The 18,097-nt window shown below is 40.7% G+C and overlaps 1 protein-coding gene across 1 annotated transcript in view; it reads left to right on the top strand.

Moving 5' to 3' along the window:
- SPOCK1 (SPARC (osteonectin), cwcv and kazal like domains proteoglycan 1) overlaps positions 1-18,097 on the top strand; it is a 265,333-nt gene that overhangs the window by 189,947 nt on the left and 57,289 nt on the right. The gene's annotated exons all lie outside the window — the stretch shown is intronic.

Below are 18,097 nucleotides of genomic sequence, written 5' to 3'. Positions count from 1 at the left end.
TTCTTACTGGGGACTGTGGATGCACTGTTTGAAAAAACCTGTCTTATTAAATACCAATTAGATTAGATAAAATTTTAAAAGCCTCCTATAGATAAACTCTTCAACTTGTTAATGGACTTTTTTCTTCATAACTTCAGAATTTCAAGTATTTTCAGGACTCTCTTAGCTTTCATGTCAATGAAAAGCTGCTTGCTAGAAATTCCAGTTTTCAAGTCTCTGTGTTTAACATTCTCAAGAGTCAGAGGCATCTGCCACCCAGGGGGTGATTGGTGCTACAAACTGTGTGAAGTTTGAAGATATTTACAGATCAGATGTGGCCAATTTAAATTGCAGGGAGACTGAAATGAAAGACTCTTTCAGCTGCTGTGCTGCACCAGGCTGGGGTAGGGTCTGGTTTGAGCTGGGCACCAAACCTGGGACCATCTGATCCACATCATGACCAATTCCTGCTGAAGTTGGTAGCAAAAGTTTTTCAGTTCAAAGTAATAAATAAAGAGTAGAAAATGACCAGTCAAAGCTGCTGTAAGGGCATAGAAGAGGAATGCTAGCCTGTATGGAGACCTCTATTTTCAAATCTGAAATCTGTCACCATAAAGCCCATATAGAGGGGTTAGTGCCAGAAGCATGTTTTATTACTTAAATCTATCTTGCACAAGCAACACTGAGCAAGGAAAACCCTTTTGAGTTATATAACTCTTTGATGGGATGCCTTAAGGTCTTTCTTTTTAAGCCAGTAAATTCTAGAGCAGTAATTTAAAGACTGCACTTTTCCTTAAATCTAAAAGCATGTTCTAAATCCTGTTGTATTTAGTTTGAACACTTATCTGATAGGCCTGATCCCATATTTCCAGACTGAGTGACATCACCTGCAGGCGCTCAGACTCGCATTTTGAAACACATTTTGCCTTCTGTGAGGCAGCTCTCCCAGGTGGTGGCACTGGGAGGCAAAGAATGTCGCCAGCCAGACCTGAAATGGGGGAAACAGGGATCAGAGTGGAGGCTTGGGCTCCTGCAGGAGGCACCACCGTGAGTGGGGGCCAGGGCTGTGTCAGCCCTCACACCTGCAGGCACAGCAGGGTCAGTGTTTTGCCCTGCTGGGAGGTGTCAGCGGGACTGATCCAACAGAGTTTAACCAGACCCTGGAATTCCCATTTCATCAGTGCACCACAGCTGGAGTGGGACTCTGCACCCATCCACAAGGGAAGGCACAAGCAAAATTTAGGGTTTTGGTGTGCAGGTTTTGTTTGGTTTTGGTGGGATATCAGTGCTTTTGATAAAGCTGTTGTGATGATGCTGGTGTTTAACAAAGGGGTCAGGTGAGGACACTTCAGTCTTCAGAGATGTTTGTGTACTTTCTTTGCAGCAGTAATTTTAATTTTAGGAGCTCCTGAATCCAGTCTTGCAGCTCTAAGTATTCCTGGTGATGCCAAAAGATATGGGCTGCAGGCTGAGGGCAGTTAACTGTTATGTTTTCACTTAGCTGTTTCTTTGGACCATATAGTGTCTATAAAAATAAAAAGAGCTGTTCCTTGGGAAATGAAAATAGGAAATAAGGCAGGTAAAGATTAATTCAGGGGTGTTTATGGACCAAGAATGTTGTGAACTCATGTGGTCATACACAGAGATAGGTTTTGCTGTCAAATACAGTGAAATATTGGATAAATATTAGATTGGTAAAAATAAAATATATAAATTGATGGCTACAACAAGATGTTAGGATTAAGAATACCTGAATATAATCTGCAGTAAACAGCTTCCATCTGACTAAGAGCTCACAGCATCAGAAAATACAGTAACAGAGATGTTCTTTTGCCATTTTTCAGTTAGCTCTGTGCAGTTAGCAGGAAAGGCAGTCAGGATTTTTGAGGCACAAAGGCCATTGATTGGAGCCAGGAACTGACACTCCAGAAGTGCCCAGTGCACCACCGTGAAGGTAGTGCTGTGATCCCAGGGGTATTTGACATAGATTTGCTCATTGATGGTGAAATACAGGTTGATTAGAAGTTTGTTAGGTTTTTAGTCAGCTTTGTCAGATCACTGCAATGATAAAGTATGAGTAATGCAGGGCTTTAGATGAGGCAACAGCTGTAATTCAGGAGTGAAGGGTGAAAAACTCTTGAAGATTTACAGATGACTCATATTTCTACTGTGGTGATAAATTTGGCATTGTTATCTAAATTTCAGCTCTTTCTGTTTGTTGATTCCATTAGAAAAGTTTTCAGACCTAAATCATAACTGCAAAATAGTAGGAGATCATTCTGAGCAACAGCCAGGCTGATCTGTGACTAAACAACAGTAATTGTATTGGTTAGAAAAGTGATACGAGAAGAATTCTTCATTTATGTCTGTATGGAACACCCCCACAGGCTGATGCAACACAGCGTTTAGAATGATGGTCAGCAACCATTTCCTGGTATTTCAACCTTAAATCTCATTCATTCTGGTTTTCTATTAGTTTAACTTAGAGCCTTTCTTTTCTGTAAGTAGACAGTTACTGTAAAGTTGTGCAATTTTTCTTCTTCTTATGACTAATGTAAAAATTGACTCTAAACCTTGTTTTTGTCATTGTTTCCATTTTGTTTAATGGGAAGCCTTTTTAATTAGTGGGGTTTTTTTGATGTACTATCGTAAACTTTTCCATGTCATCTGTGTGAGTGAGCCCACAGCACAGAATGTGAAAGCTTGGAGTAGGTCCTGTGACTTTTAAAGCACTGAAGCTTACAAACTTCTGTGAAGTGACTTAGAAGAAAGCTTTCTTCATTACCCAGAGTCATCTCCACAGTGCTGGGATTAGTGAAACCCAGTTCATCAGTACCTGAACTGTCACCATTTAATTCTTCTTCAGAGAAGGCTCTCTGCAACTTCAGCATTATATCTTAGTCTAGCAATAAATTGTGACCCACTTAGAGCTACCTTTGGAAGAGAATCTGAGATGTAAGCTGGCACTGGAACTCCAGTATTTTCTTCCCTTGGGCAAAATCCTCAAGGCTAAGCATACACTGTGCTTTAAGGGTGGCAGATCACTCTGTGGGATTTGTTGCTTTGTTAATATGCTCAAGACATCATCTGTAACTGTAGGAGCTGGGAGCATTATCTAGGGTTTTCTGTTCATTGCTCTTCTCTGGCTCCCTTATTTTACAACTTTAGCTTTGGCCTGAATCCTGGGTTTGGGAGAGAATCAGTTGCCACCCGAAGTCTGATGTGCTCTAAGCCTCCTGTTTCCTTTGTACCAGCAGTAATTTCCCTGCTTCTTCTTAGATCCAGGAAGCCACTTTCAGGAATTTTAAAATTAATCCTTTGACTTCACAGGTTCTTCTGGATGCATGGTTTGTGTGTTTAGTGACTTGAGTTTCACCTCTGCTTGCATGATTTTGGGAAGGTGAAGAGAAAGGAAAGGTCCTTTCCTATTCCTTCCTCCCTCTATCTGGTCCTCATGATTTTGGGTTTTATTTTCTCTACTTGCTTTGAATCTGTGAATGGAGTCTGCCCAGGCACTGCCCCAGCCTCTTCAGAGCTGCACTAAACAACCAGCACTTCCCTCAGTGTTAAAAATTATCAAAAAATTGTCACCACTTCTACCACCACCTCTATTTCCATTTCATCTCAGAGCACAAGACACTTGGCCATAAAATCAATACATTTTTTAATACAGGTTTTATATTTAATAGCTAAATGCTTCCCTCTTACTGAGCATCATCGTTGCTGTGGGAGCAGGGTGGAGGCTGTGGGATGAGCCGAGCAGTCCTGCATCATTACACAGAGGATATGCTGTGGATATAAAAAGCAACAATGAATGCAGGGAAAGCATTTTCCTTAGCATATCCACGAGGCTAGGAAGGAAAGGCAGTTTTATAATTCATGTTGGGTGCCCTTGCCGCTGATTGTGAATTTAGTCTTGATCTTGGCAAATCAGTCACACTTAAAGAGTGACAAGGAAATGTAGCGCTGGTGACAGCCTGTATTGTGAATATTTCTAAGGTCTTGGCTAAGGCACACTTCTAGCCCAAAATATAGGCTCAAGGCCTTGCTAGACAGGCACTCCTGTCAGGGGTGATTGTGACAATCTAATCTTTCTAAATTAAATGTTTTTTCTATTGAGGGAGTAGTGCAAATCCATCACGTCCCCTCAGTTTCCAGCCATCAGCCCGTGCATTGCTCGGGGATGGATTTCCTTGGTGATGCCATGTACAGGCTGCAGTTGCCTTCTGCATGCTGCTGTCGTCCTTCAGCATCACTCTGACAGCACAGTTCACCCATTTTCATCTCATTTTTAAACCAAATGATCCTGATCGTGGTTCCTTCACAGCACCTTGATGAGGGGAGCCCTCCCTGCTGAGGTGAGACAACCCAGAGACCAGGAGGACGTGGAAGGGTGATGAGGCTCTCACCCACTGGGCTGTCCAACCTGTGGTGGGAATAAGGAGGGGCTGAGGCCTTTCCTGAAGGATGGAGACCAATTCTTACTGATTTGTTTAATGCCTCCCCATGGAAGTGAGGGCTCAGAGCCCCTGCCAGGCTCTCCAGGGCAAACCAGTGGGTGCTGCAAAGATGAACTCTACAGTCATTAAGTGATTGATTTAAAGCAACACAGCAACTCTTTATTTCAGATATTCTTGTCATAGCACCTTCAGCCAGTGTACTAAATACTGTCAATCAAAATATTTACATTATTTTCAATATTTTAATACAATTAATTCTTCAATATGTGCATATATGATAGCGAACAGATAAAATAGGTTAATTTGTGCTTCTGTCTTCAGCAATGTTGACCTATCAAAATACTCAGTCTCCATAATGTTCAAGAGAAAAATATCACTGCTGAAACGGCAGGTGAAGCTTCAAATGCTGAAGTTGGCCCTTCTGGCACCAGTGCAAAGGAGAGACAAGGAGAGACAAGACTCATTCTCTTCTCTATGAGAAAATGAGTCTGAAGCTTGGGAATCATGTAGAAACCCAGCCTGAGAATTCAGTGTCTGTTTTAGGCATTAAATGTCTGCAGGTTGGGCAAATCAAAATTCATTTGAGCACTTGTTATCAGTCACTGTGGACATTAATTCTGAGCTGCAGTCACTTATCAGCTGGACTGGCCTCACTTTTATTGGTTCTTTGGGGATCTGGGCCCTTTCCAAACCCAGATGAGAAAGGCAAGTCTGCAACTTCTGTCCAAGGCACTTTGCAGTGCTTGGCCAGTGCTGCCTCTAGGACCCAATTTCCAGCCTCTCCTCTGAGCAGGCACCAACACTGGCTTGGAGTTTCAATGAGGCAAAGATGCCTCAAGTCCTTACAAATCAAAAGTGGCATCCTCTGGACAATTGGGGTATTGTGGCAGAAGCCACACACAGATTTTCTCTACTGCAAGAAGTAATTTCCAGCTCAGTATGGAAGAGCTCAAAAAACTGGTTCCAAAAAAAAAGCAGTCATCTTTTACTTTGAATGTGGTGAGGCTTCAGTAGGAATTTAAAATACTGTTACAGTCTGCAGGAGATGTGATGAATTGTCATTTAGAAATGTAATTTCTGAGTTCTATTTATGGACATTTCAGGAATGCTGCAGACCTGTGAGGGGGAAAAAAGGAAGGGTTTGTCTGGAACATCACAAGCAGCTGCAACCAGCTTTGAGCTCAGCCATTTGGAACAAATGGAACATTCACATAAATGGGGGATAAATGCACGTACCAATAGATGAGTAACTAACTGGTCAACAAACTGTACAGTACTAGACACGAGAGCTTTGCTGTGTTATTCTAGGAAATAGCTCTTTCAAAAGGAGTTTAAATAAATCTCTATCTGACGAAAGCAGTTCAAATATCAATGGTGTATAACTGGCTGTTTGATACTATGTGAAAAATACTAATTTATTATCTAGCTAGATCTTTTGCTTCTTGAGCTATTTATATTTCAGAAAAATAGATCTTAGTCTAATGGGCTGAATTCTCTTCAAAAGGGTAAATGCACTCTTCAAATGTTTTTCATGGACTTCTGAAGCACGGAAATATGACTTCAGACTGCAGTTTTCAGACTGCCTTCTGTGGGGTAAACTTTAGCAGCAACATCTTTGTATTCTTTTTTGCTCAGTCCTGTATTACACAGAAGCAGGAATAGATGGCATTTTCCAGTGCCAAAGGGTCTACTAATATTTATGAGGTCATTGTACTTGTCATGACAAGAAAACATTTTTAATCTTCTGGAGCCTTAGAGTTCTGTGGGAGATAACATCTAAGTTTTGCTAATAAGCTTCACTCATGCTTGATGAATTTATAGTGGCAAATGAGAAGATTTATGCCACAAACTTCATCTGCCCAGTGGCCATCTGGAGCCTGAGACTGTATTAGCCCTAGTATTTAGTAATTTTGCTAATGTCCAGACTATGAGCCACATTGCAGTTCAACTTTACGGTTTTCCTAAAGTAAAATTGTTGGATTTTAAGTTGGCATGTTAAATGGAGAAAACCTGAGAAGTTTTGACCTGTTTGTGTGGCTCTTTATGTGCAACTGTTAGCAGAAAGGAGAGGGAACGCTGTTTTATTTTTTTCAAACTCCTGTAGCAATTCAGCTGTAAGGCTTAGGGGTTGCTTTCACAGAATTTGTGGCTCACTGGCTTTTCCAACTTGAAATCATTTGGTTCCAACCATTCCTTTTGTGGTTTTATTACCAGTCCTAGTGCCACTCAATGCCACTGCTGAGTTAATGCAGATACAAGTGTGAGACTTGCCAAGAACCCATTTAGTAGTGTGCAAATGATGGGTTTGTGGAGAATGTTGACATGCTTGTTGATTCATGTTAAAACAAGCAGTGGATTCTGAAAGGGCATCTGTGGGCACCTGACACAGGCTCTGAGCACTACCTTGCTTGGTCAAGAGAGGTGTGTAAGAAAAGAAAAGCTGCTTTATGAGGCTTAATTTTCAGCAACTGGGAAATAAACAAAAGTCTGAAAAGAAGCCCTGTGTCTGAGTGCAGGTTTAGTACTCTTATCTGGTTAATTGGGTGTTGTCATCTCTCTGAATTTAAATAGCATCGCTCCCTTCGAACATCCCATTATGTTTTCTGCTGGTGCAGAGCATTTGATATTTCCTTCTGCAGGATTGGCTGCACTTGAGCAGTACTGGGTATTTATACCTTTATACATACATAGGTCTTTGATGCCTTTGTGGATGAAAGGAGTCATATAAATGGTAATTTTATTGCATAATTGTCTTACTGAATATTTTTCAAAATAATATTTAGGAGAATAGATGTAGTACATCAGGCAGTTAATCATTCTAGTCAATTAAACTTCCTTGGGATTTTTTTAAGGATTAACAAGTATTTTCTGGTGTTTATAGAACATGCGATATTTCCGTCACAAAACTTACTTGCATACAAATGTTTATTGCATCAAGGTTGCATCTTCTCATTAGAAATGCCAACAAAGTTATAAACTTTCTTGAGAAATTTACTACCCTGGTAAGAGTAGCATGTAAAGGGTTTTATTTAGGAAATATGTATGCCATAGAATATCATATTAAAATAACAAAAATGCTAAAGCTTTGGAGGAAGTTCTTCAAGTCTTTAGGTTTCTTCAGAGTCCATGACCTTTTCTTCTGCTCCCATAGGGACAGATGCCAAAGCTATTCAGAAAATCTCACTTTTGAACTCACTGGAGTAGCAAAGCTGAAATAAAAAGTGTTGTAAACTAGAATTTGGTGTTTCTTATTATGCGCTTCATTAACTAGAGGGTTTTATTTACATGAGCATTTGTCATCTCCATGTCAGATTTCTTGAAAAACAAGTTGAATTAACAGGACATGTTTAATGCAGTTCTGACAGAAAGGTTAATGAGAATTCAGAAGGCAGCAAGAAGGAAAATAATACATAGATGAAAACTACATGGAACCAGAGTAAGTTGTAATTTGGCTTGTCTTAAACAGTGGTATTCACTAACTCTGCAGTGAATGAAATTAAAAATGTGTTCAGCAATTCCCTCCTTTGGTAATATCCAGTACTCTCTTGGTTCATGGTGCAGAAGACCTAGAAGGTGGGTGCCCACTGGTTGAACCATTTTGCCAAAAAATATTCGGGATGAGTCTTTCAGCCTGCATGCTTGGAAGGGAAAAGGATTTCTGCATCTGCCTGTATGAGACTGCATGGGATCAAGGTCTCATGGCTGAAAATGGCAGAAGGAAAATGTCACATCCTGATGAGAGTGGGTGTTGGTTTATGGCTGCTGCTTTCTCCCATCACTACCTTTGTTTAGCCAGCCCAGTTACTCAGAACGCTGAGAAGGGGCACAGGACAGGGATTTGGCTTCCTTGCACTTAACCCTGACCCCTCCAGAACCTACATTTCTTGTATGGCTTGTGGAAAATTCCCAGAAGTTCCCATGCCTGCCCCCAAAGCTGCAACAATTTTCCCTGAAGTGGATGATCAAAGCATCAAGCACAAAGTTTGAGCAGCTCTGTGTCCTTGTGGCTGGTGACCTGCCCTGTGCCAGGAACAGTTCTGGGCGAGAACACGCCCTTCGAAAGGAAGTGAGCAGTAAGTGAGGATTGCAAATACACAATTTGTTCTTTTTGGGAAAGCTACCAATCTTGATGATGGTAATCACAGGTCTGCTTTTCTAACTTGATTAGAATCACAGTTGTGACTGCCAAATCAAACAAATTGGCATGTGATGGTCGGAACTTAAAAACCCATCAATTATGTACACTCCTGCACTAAGGACAGCCTTAGGATTGCTGCTGGTGTTAGTTCCACTTGCCTGCTGTACATTTGGTGGGCAAAACCAGTATTATTTTTAAAATCCTTCTTTCTGCAGTCAAGGTCAAAACAGGAGAAAACTGTTATTTACATGATGAGTCATCTGATACAGTTCAAGTACTGAAAGTTGTGTTCTTGAGTGGAAGAGGAAAGAACAACATAGAGTTTATTGCACCAGCTTGTAGCTCATTATACAAGCTTAAATACAAATACCATTTGCAGTAATTTAGTTACCTTTTTCCAAGCTCTATGCCTGCATTCAGTTAACCTGTAAAATTCCTTGTTTCAGTATTCCAGTCATGTGATGTAATGGTTGCAAAAAAAAAGGGGATTCGCTGCTTTTGGCTAACTGGCTTGTAAGAGACATGTATTTCAGGATTTTTCCTCCTAATGCAGGGACTTGAGAGGGACCAATGCCTGAGGTGCTTCAGATTTGTGGTTTTAAATGGTCTCTGACCTTCCTGAGAGGTGCCAGCCTTGTAGCAAAGGAGAAGGACTTTTATTTTTTTAGTTGCAGAATTCATATTTTGAGCTTTTTCTAGCAAACCGCTTATTTGAGCCATTTGAAACATCAAAGGAGGTGTTTCTTGGCTTGGGTACATCTTTAATTTAAAGCAGATTTATTAAAGGCCAAAACAGGATAATACTGCAAAAGGATTAGCTGTGGGTACTTGATTTCTAAGCAAACAGGCTAATTCTGCTTTCTTTGTATGGGTGTCTTTCACAGCAAGTCCATTCAGTGAGCACTGAACTAGGCCTGGGGTTTGGTTTTTCCATTTTTTATTTTCTCTTTAATTTTTTGTTGTTTCTATTGTGTTCTTTAGAAATCAGAAACGTTGCTGAAAGCTTTAACTTCAAAGCTTAAGCCTGCTTACTCTCCCTTGGTTGCTATGCTCCAAAAGACATTCCTAAAGCTTCTATGCTAGTAACTGTCAAATGTTTTGTTCTTAGCATTGGAGATTGTTTGGCTTTTGTTTTGATTACAAAATAAAAATTCTGAGAAGTCAATTAAAAAGCATGCTGGCATTCTTAGGACTTCAGTCTTGTTGCTAATCTAAAAGCAAGCAGAGCAGGGGTACTACAGGATGCTGAGTATTTTATATTTGTACTTACACTTCAGCTTTGCTCTGTCTGTAATCAACAGACAAAAAGTGTCTCTGAGAGCTGGAAGTTTGCTGGATACTGTACATTTCATACATCTGTAACAAGGAATGAACACTGCTGGGGCCACATCATGGTCAGTGAAACCTGTCCATCCTACTGTGAACTAGTTCATCTAATAGATGTAATGATTAGGATGGGATAACTATTCTAGAGAGCAGGAATAAATATTCCCGTGGCTTCCTGAAATCTGTTATCAGAGAACAAGGAGCTGCTTGGGAACAGAAAAACTCAGACTGGCTTTCACCTCTTGCATGCAAAGACAAAGTTTGGTTAGAAAAAGATGACACATTTGAAAACCAAGCATGCATGCTGGAAAACCTGGTGTGTCCGGTTTTGCAGAGGGGCTTCAGGACTTGGTGATGTGATTGGTCTATGGCTGGCAGCACAAGTGAACTCCTGATTTGCTGCTTGCTGCACCACTAACTTGTCAAACAAGTCAGGGTGTTCTTTTGCTATATCTCCAGCCTTTTCCTCCCACCATTTTCTAGGAAAAAAGTGCAGTGAGTTTCTAAGAGATCCTTGCTAGTGCAGGATGGATGAGCTCTGCAGCCCAGAGTACAGCACTTGGTCTGACCCTTGTTCTCTGTCTCTCCTGGAAGCCCCCCAGACCTTTTCCATGGATTATGAGATGGTTCCAGGTACTTCCTCCTTCTCCTTAAAAATTTTATAACACTGGGAAGTACAAAACTTTGTGACCACAAAAATCATATAATTATTTGGGTTGTAAGGGAATTTAAAGAGCATCTTGTTCTAGTCCTTCCATGGGTGGGGACAGCTGTCACTAGACCAGAGCTGCATCCAACCTGACCTTGAACAGAAATGAGCAAAACAAGACTCCAGCTGTTACTCAATATTTGTGTCAAGAGAAAAAATGGCCAGCATAGAACAAATTCAAGACTCATTCACCAACATTTCAAGAGGGGAAGCAGGTGTAGTAGAAACTTTTCTTTGTCTTTGATTTGAAAACTTAGATACATCAGAGAGAGGGTTGAGCTTATCCTGATACTCTCTGAGGACTTATCCAAACTTTTCCTGATATTCAGTCCATACAGCCATAAGTGGTCAGAATCCCATCCCCAGTCACATCCTGTTGTTATCAGACATCCCAAAAGTAACTGCAAATATAGTACTAAATACTTTGTAATTACTGATTGATAGGGAGAGTTAATAGATTTTTGGGATGCTGAGATATTGCCACCATACCAATTGCATGAGAGCCTTCAGGGAACATGCCTACCCTTTATAGTAGTCACCAGCTGCTGCTTTTGGTCCAGGTATGGACAGATGGGTATGGGAATGACTGTACATGGAGCATTGCCTCATCTGAAATCTAAATTAGTGTAGTCACTGGCATAGCTAAATTGCTGTGTTTATAATGTGATTGACTGGGTGGAGACCCCGTGCTTGGGGATCTGAGTGCCTGGTGTTGCCTCCCCTCTGCCATATGCAGGTGGTTGTTTAGCTGGTAACAGGAGCAGCAGTGTGTGCACAGAGCCACAGATCGTTACCCCTTGATTATGTTCACGTTATCTGATGTGTCGTCTCCATGAGAGAAATTAAATTGCCTTTAGTAATTTGGAGCAAGTAAAAATGACAAATCATCCTTCTCATGTGATCAGTAAATGGCTGCAGAATGAGAATGAGAATGCATCTCAATTACATGGCAAGTACATTTCAAGCAGTATCGATCACTCCAAATCTCCAATTGTTTTTCTGTGATTTTTTTTACTTTTAATCTAAGATGGCTTTGGTCTATTAAAGGGGAAAAAAATTGTAGCTTCATTCCACTTTGAATAGTGCTATTAGCTGTGAACTCTCAGCTCATGATTATGAGGCATTAGAATAGGGAATAATTTCACAGAGGCAAAAGCAATACAATATAAATCTAGAAATGAAGGAAAGCAAATGCAGGAGGAAAGTGATTTTTTTAAAGTCCATGTCTTGAGATACAGCAGAGTAGTGTACTGGAAAGCACAAACTCCCATGTGCAGCTAGGAAATGCTCATCATCAGTGACCTGTCATGCAAATCCTGCAGGGAGACAGCAGAGTGGACATTTAGCAGAAAAAGATTTTGTGACTGAATACAGAGTGTAGAATATGGGCTTGGGTGATTGTGCATCATCTCCTCAGCACCTCAACTCCTGCATTTGTGCACAAGAACCATCTGGCACAGCCCAGAGTGTGAGGATGACCTTGGGACTCTGAAATAGTCACCAAAATCAAAGTGCCATAGCCTTTGCATTATATGTAATGGGAGGAGAGCAGGGTGGTTTGCAGATCTCAGCCAGGCTGGTGCTTTGTGTTAAATCTCAGTGAGAAGGGAGGATGGGTGTCTTTATTTATATAAGGGACAGAAGTGCTTTGTCTTCATTTCTCATTTAACTCATTGTTGTCTCATCAGCCAGTGAAGGAAAAGTTGAAATCAACATTGCCCAAATGTTTCAACTTATGAATGGATTCTTCTGTGTCAGGTTCTGACTCTGTTTGGTCTGTACTTCTCCAATAAGGACCCAAATTTCTTAAAAGGTGATAAACCAACTGAGAGTTTCCCACATACACCCCTTGACCTAGGTGTTTCCAGAACTGGCATCTAAATGACCTGTAAAAACAAGTTCAATTTCTTTATGATGCAGTAGATTTTGGTGCCTGAAACTGTTTTCTTGCTTGATCACAGAATAGGAAACCATTTGTTTTCATTGTCACATTACATTAATAAATGGTCCCTTGAATGTCCTTCACCTCCACATAGTCTTGTGGCCTTGAATGCCATATCATCCAGCTCATGCCATCAACTGCATTTTTTAGAATTTCCTGCTTCACATTGAGCTGATTGCCACTTGTTTCTTGGGGCAATGTGCCTTGTAATAAAACAGAATTTTGTGCTTCATTGGTCTGTCCAGAAGTGCCCAAATTAGCTGATTCTGCTCTGGCTGTAAGGGCAGTTTGCAGCAACACAAGTACAGGATCATTTGCTTAGTTTGCTGCCCTGCCAGTCAAACACTGGGATGGTTCAACATGCCTACAAGCAGTCATCCTACTAACTCCTCAGCCATCAGTCACGTTGTAAAACTGTTCTTTTTTCTTTCTTTAATGAAGTCTTTAATATTTATCTTATTAATTATTTTTTTTTTTTATTTATTTATCAAATCATAGACTCTGCTTAGGAGCAGAGCTGACCCTCTATGGAGCAATCAAGCTCTGTGTTTTCTAAAGTCATTCTGTCTTTGGCTGATGAAAAGAAGGAGCTCCTTCTGTTCTCCTTCTCCTGAGAAGCTGAAGGCTATTTTTAGAGAGGTGTGTGCAGTTCTAATTGTAATGCAAAGCCACAAAATATGCAATTATTGCCATCCTGAATGGCATGATTGCTGCCAAATGCAACTCAGCTTGTTCTTTTCTGAACCCCAAGAATCAATTGTTTCTTCTTGGAAAATGAATCTTCTGACTTTCCTGTTGCTCTGAAGGTGGTGCTTTGTGGTTTAAACAATATTATGCTGTAATATTGTTTAAACCTCAAAGTATGAAAAACATGTCACTTTCTGATTGTATCTAACAAAAAAAGCTGCTAAAAATTTTAATAATTTTAAAAAATTGTTTCATTTTAAAATCTTAAACCTGGCAATTCTAATCTTAAGGACTTGAGCCATGTGCTTGGAGCAGTTGCTGATGTGACTGCCTGACCTACCCTGATATTTAAAGGTTGCTGGGGTCTCATGCTTTCCTTCTGTTCCCTGGTAATTTTCCTGAGAGGGCAAAGTCCTGCAGCTGTCCCTCATTAGAGCTGCAGGATTGCAGAGGGCAGAGCTGTGCAGTGTGCACCAATTTCTGCTCCTTGGAGCTTTGCTCTGTGAGACCTTTCGGTGTTACTGCATTTGGCTGCATAAATCTGTTCAGCCCCTAAAATATCAGTGGCCTGGCACTTGGGTCTCTCTCTTCTTGACCCTCACCTGGATGCTGTTCTCTTTTTCTAGCAGATTATGAACCACCAGCCTGTCAGCTACTTGTGCAGTGAGAGACATTCTCAAATATTTTGTTGCTTACCTGAGACATAACAAGGTTCTTCATGTCACTCCTTGCAGAGAGGGGAATTTCTGAGCCCATCAGCTATAACATCTGCTTCAAAGCTAGAGCTAGCACACATTTTTAAAAGCCTTTAATATGTATTTACACAATAGATTGGTTGTGTTAATTAGAGTTTATTCCACCACTGGTATGCATGCATAACTCCCATTAATATCAACACCAACTATGTATTCTCATAAGGAGAACATAGCTCCTAATTAGAGCTCCAGGATTTTAAGATATCTTTGTACAGCTTTTATTGCAAAGATTAAGTGTGCTCGCCTGGTAGCTGTTGTAAGAAGAAAAAGATGGTGTTTTTATTATAATTATTTTTTCCACCAGCCTCCCTTTAATTTTTGTTGCAGTAGCACAAGCCAATCCCATCCTGGAGCAGTGCATGTGCAGGGCAGGGGGCCTGGCAGTGGGGAGCTGTGCTCTGTGAGCAGAAGGGTGCCCAGAGAAATGAGATGACTGCAGCAGCCACCAAGTGTTGGTCTGGCCATGGAATAGCCCCTAATGGCACCAGACAGCTGCCCAAGTGGCCAGTCCTGGGGACAGAGCTTGGCCCATATTTTCAGTGCCCCACTGAGGTGCTGTGTCCCAGGGCACAGGACAGGGGGGCTCGGGTTTGCAGAGCAGCAAAAAGGCAGCAGAACCCAGGGAAGGGAGGGGAAGTGCTCAGGGACCACAGAGCCCTGTCCTCAGCCCAGAATCTGAGACTCACCTCCAGACTTCACATTAGTGTCTGATTTTTTAATGAACACGAATTCATGTGATTGACTGCTGTCTCTCAATCCTTATTTCAGTATTTCAGGTTTTACAGAGCCTGAAAAGTTTGGAGAATTCCCATTAAAACTTAATGTATATGTTCAGCAATGGTTGTGTACCATCTGACATTTCTTTTGGGATTTGTAGAAAAGATACTGAACCATTTTATTGTGACAAGTTTTTTTAAAAAAACACACTTGATCTGAGTGTGTTCCAAATACTGTATTTTGTTTTCCATCTGATGAAAACTGGAAGGAGAGGCTTATAAAGAAAATGGTGATAAGAGTCCCAGCTAAGGAAGCAATGGCAAGCACAGCTCTAAAGCTTGTAAACAAACAACCCCTCTCAAAAGGGTGTCTGAATTCCAATGGATTCTAATTATCTGCTAAGACAGATAGGTAGGGAACACTACTGATATCAAGAAACTGTGGACTAAAAATATATACATGCTATAATTTTAGGAAATTTTAGCTTCTGCCTGTGGCAGCCACTGGGTAAAAGATAAGGTAGAAAATAATGAGCTTTTGTTATTTGTATGTGTAGTTTCGAAGAGACATATTGTGAGTGAACAAAAGATGCACCATAAAACAAACTCTGCACTGAAATCATTCTTGGTGAAAATGTGAAAAGCTGTAGGGTGATAAAAATGCAGTGTCTTCCAGGCAAGAGCACTGTTCAACAACAGGTTTAGAGACACTGCCATTAATATGATGTAATATCTCAGGAGTTTAATGCTTAATTAGTATACTATAAAATTTAACCTCCTGTTTCAGTGCTCACTCTTTCTCAAATGAGATTTCCTGTTTATCTTTGTCATGTATATTGTCTGCTAATTCCTACATACCCTCCTGGTTAATTCACATTAAATTAATGATAGAAGCAACAGAAGTTTGGAACCTAGCACTTTCTCCTGTATTAGTATGACTACAAGAAATTTTCAGTTATTGATTATTTGCTTGTGAATCAATCACACAAAATGTCCCAGGCCCCCTGGGCCATCCTGTTACATCTCAATTACTTTGCTTTGCCACTGAAAGGTGCCATCAGGTGCTGCTGTACCTGGCTGTGCTGTAAGCAAATCCATGAGCTGCTTGTGTCAGGATGCAAAGCTCTTCACAGCATTAATGCACTGGGCTGTACCAAGCTGTCCATGAACACATTCAGTAGTCAAATACACACCCTTGCAGAAAAGATCACAGGAACTTTTTCCACAGGATTACTTACTTGCAGGTTAGAAGAAAACATGACTGCCAGAAGTTGAAAGCCAGAATAAAGGCAGAGATTCACTGTTTTATTATATCATTAAAAAAATAAATAATCTAGATTCTCCTCTAGTAGGGACTGGAGGCTGGAGACTAACAGACAAGAATAAAATAGCTAGGAATAAATTTTATGTAGCTATTTCCTTTCTCCCTCAAATGTGAATGCTTATGCAAAGCACATTGCTGTAGATTCACTGACAATAAAGAGGGAATCATTATACAAGTAGTGGATTCTCAGGGGAACACTTTAACCAAAACACACTCTGCAGTAATTTCCCACATCTTCGTTGAATAAATTAATTTATGAATTTTCCATGAATATGTTCAACCATTTCTCCCCTCATATACTTTATTGATCTCCATATACATTTAGCAACAAATAACAGAGCTGCTTTTCCATTTGCAGTAAAATAGTTTAGAGATGTTTATGTGGGCCTTGGGGTTCAGAGTAAACAAATGCAGTTCACACACCAGGGAGGCTGCAGAAAAATACAAAGCTTGCACAACCTAGGGAGCTCTACTAGAGCAGCTCAGCAGAGAGTTGAGGCATTTCCAATCATATCAGTGGCAAAATGAGTCCCCTGAAATGAGAGGGACTGGCCCCAAACTGTGGGGCTGCTCCCATGGAATCCTGTGCACAATCACTGCAAGGAGCTTTGTGACTCATGTCTGCAAAATGTATAATGTCCCTTTGGTGTGAAAGACTGAGGGTGTTTCCAAGCACAGTGTATCATTTTATTGTCCATGGTCTGGAGAAAGCCAGCAGGCTCCTTATATGCTGTAGATCCAGTGGCAGAATAATCCAAAAAGTCATTATTGCTCCACAAGACATCCTCTGTGGCCACTCTGCCTCTGAATATCACTTAGTGAGGCTTAGGCAAAGTCATTAAATCCAAAGCTGACCCACTTGTGTAGGTTGTTACAGTGAGTAAGCACACCATCACATGCAAAGTAAGAGATCTCCATGTTTTCCTCTAGGGAAGGAAGAAAGAGCTACATACAGTGATTAGGTGTTGAAAAGCAGTTAGTATTATCCTAATTTAATATTTAAAATGATGGAATTCTTTAATCTTCATCCCTCAACACCAAACATCCCAAACAAGCATGGTGGGAATGTAATGTGGTTAATCATGGGTGTAATCGTACTCACATGTGATTAATGACTGCAGCATTGTGATCTTCAAGCTGGGCTCTTCTCCTTGCCCTCAGATAATACAAACCATTTAAGCAGCTTCTTTTTTTTGGTTTGTGTTTAGCTTTTTGGGTGTCATTTTTATCAATTGTCTGGATAGCTGAGGAAAAACTTGCCTTGATGTTTTTAAGTATAAAATTCTTCCTTTCTTAACTGCACAGGCTTGAAATAGGCTGGTGCCATCTTAAAGGTTGGTATTTGAAGTATAATTGCTAATGCTTAGATACATAATTTACATTTATTATGCATAATAAAATATGTAAGTAATTGATGTTCTGTAAGGGATTAAATGATCAACTCCAGCTGCAGGAAGAAGATTTATGCCTGTGTTCTCAATAACACATTGACTATCAAAATATGCTGCAGAAAGTCATTGCCTTCAGGACTGCACTCAGTGTTGTCCTTTCTCCTGTTCTCCTTTCCTTCTGATGTGCTCTCTCTTGTCTTTGTGCTCTGAGCAAAGTGTATTTAGGAGCAAACAGTTGAAAAATAAGTACATATATTCCCTTCAGTCTTGGGGAAAATTGGTGTAAAGTACAAGCCAAGCTTGCACACTTGCAAGCTTGTGTGTGGCCCTGCATTTTCTAAATGAGAAGGGCAGGACATCACAGAGAGCACAGAAACACCCTGATGCATTGAAGCTGAGGATGGTGGGGGGATAATGTCAACAGAATGGGATGTAGGCACAGCATAATGGTCCCCTGCTGCTAGATTAAAGCTTGGGCCACCATGAGCCCTTCTAGCAAAAATAAACACAGGCAAAGCCAAGGTATTTGCAGTACTTTCAAAGCAGGAGGTATTTATCTTGTAACAACATCCTGCTCTGTTCTCTTGGCTCCCCTGTACCGGAATTGCAGAGGATGATGCTCTGGGTGTCAGCAGTGGCTGCTGCCCAGTGAGCTCCAGTTGCCCACTGC

The sequence above is a fragment of the Zonotrichia leucophrys genome, chromosome 13 (genome assembly GCF_028769735.1).
Source record: "Zonotrichia leucophrys gambelii isolate GWCS_2022_RI chromosome 13, RI_Zleu_2.0, whole genome shotgun sequence".
NCBI lineage: Eukaryota > Metazoa > Chordata > Aves > Passeriformes > Passerellidae > Zonotrichia > Zonotrichia leucophrys.
The sequence above is the reverse complement of the archived record's forward strand: the minus strand, read 5'-3'. Positions and strand labels throughout refer to the sequence as shown.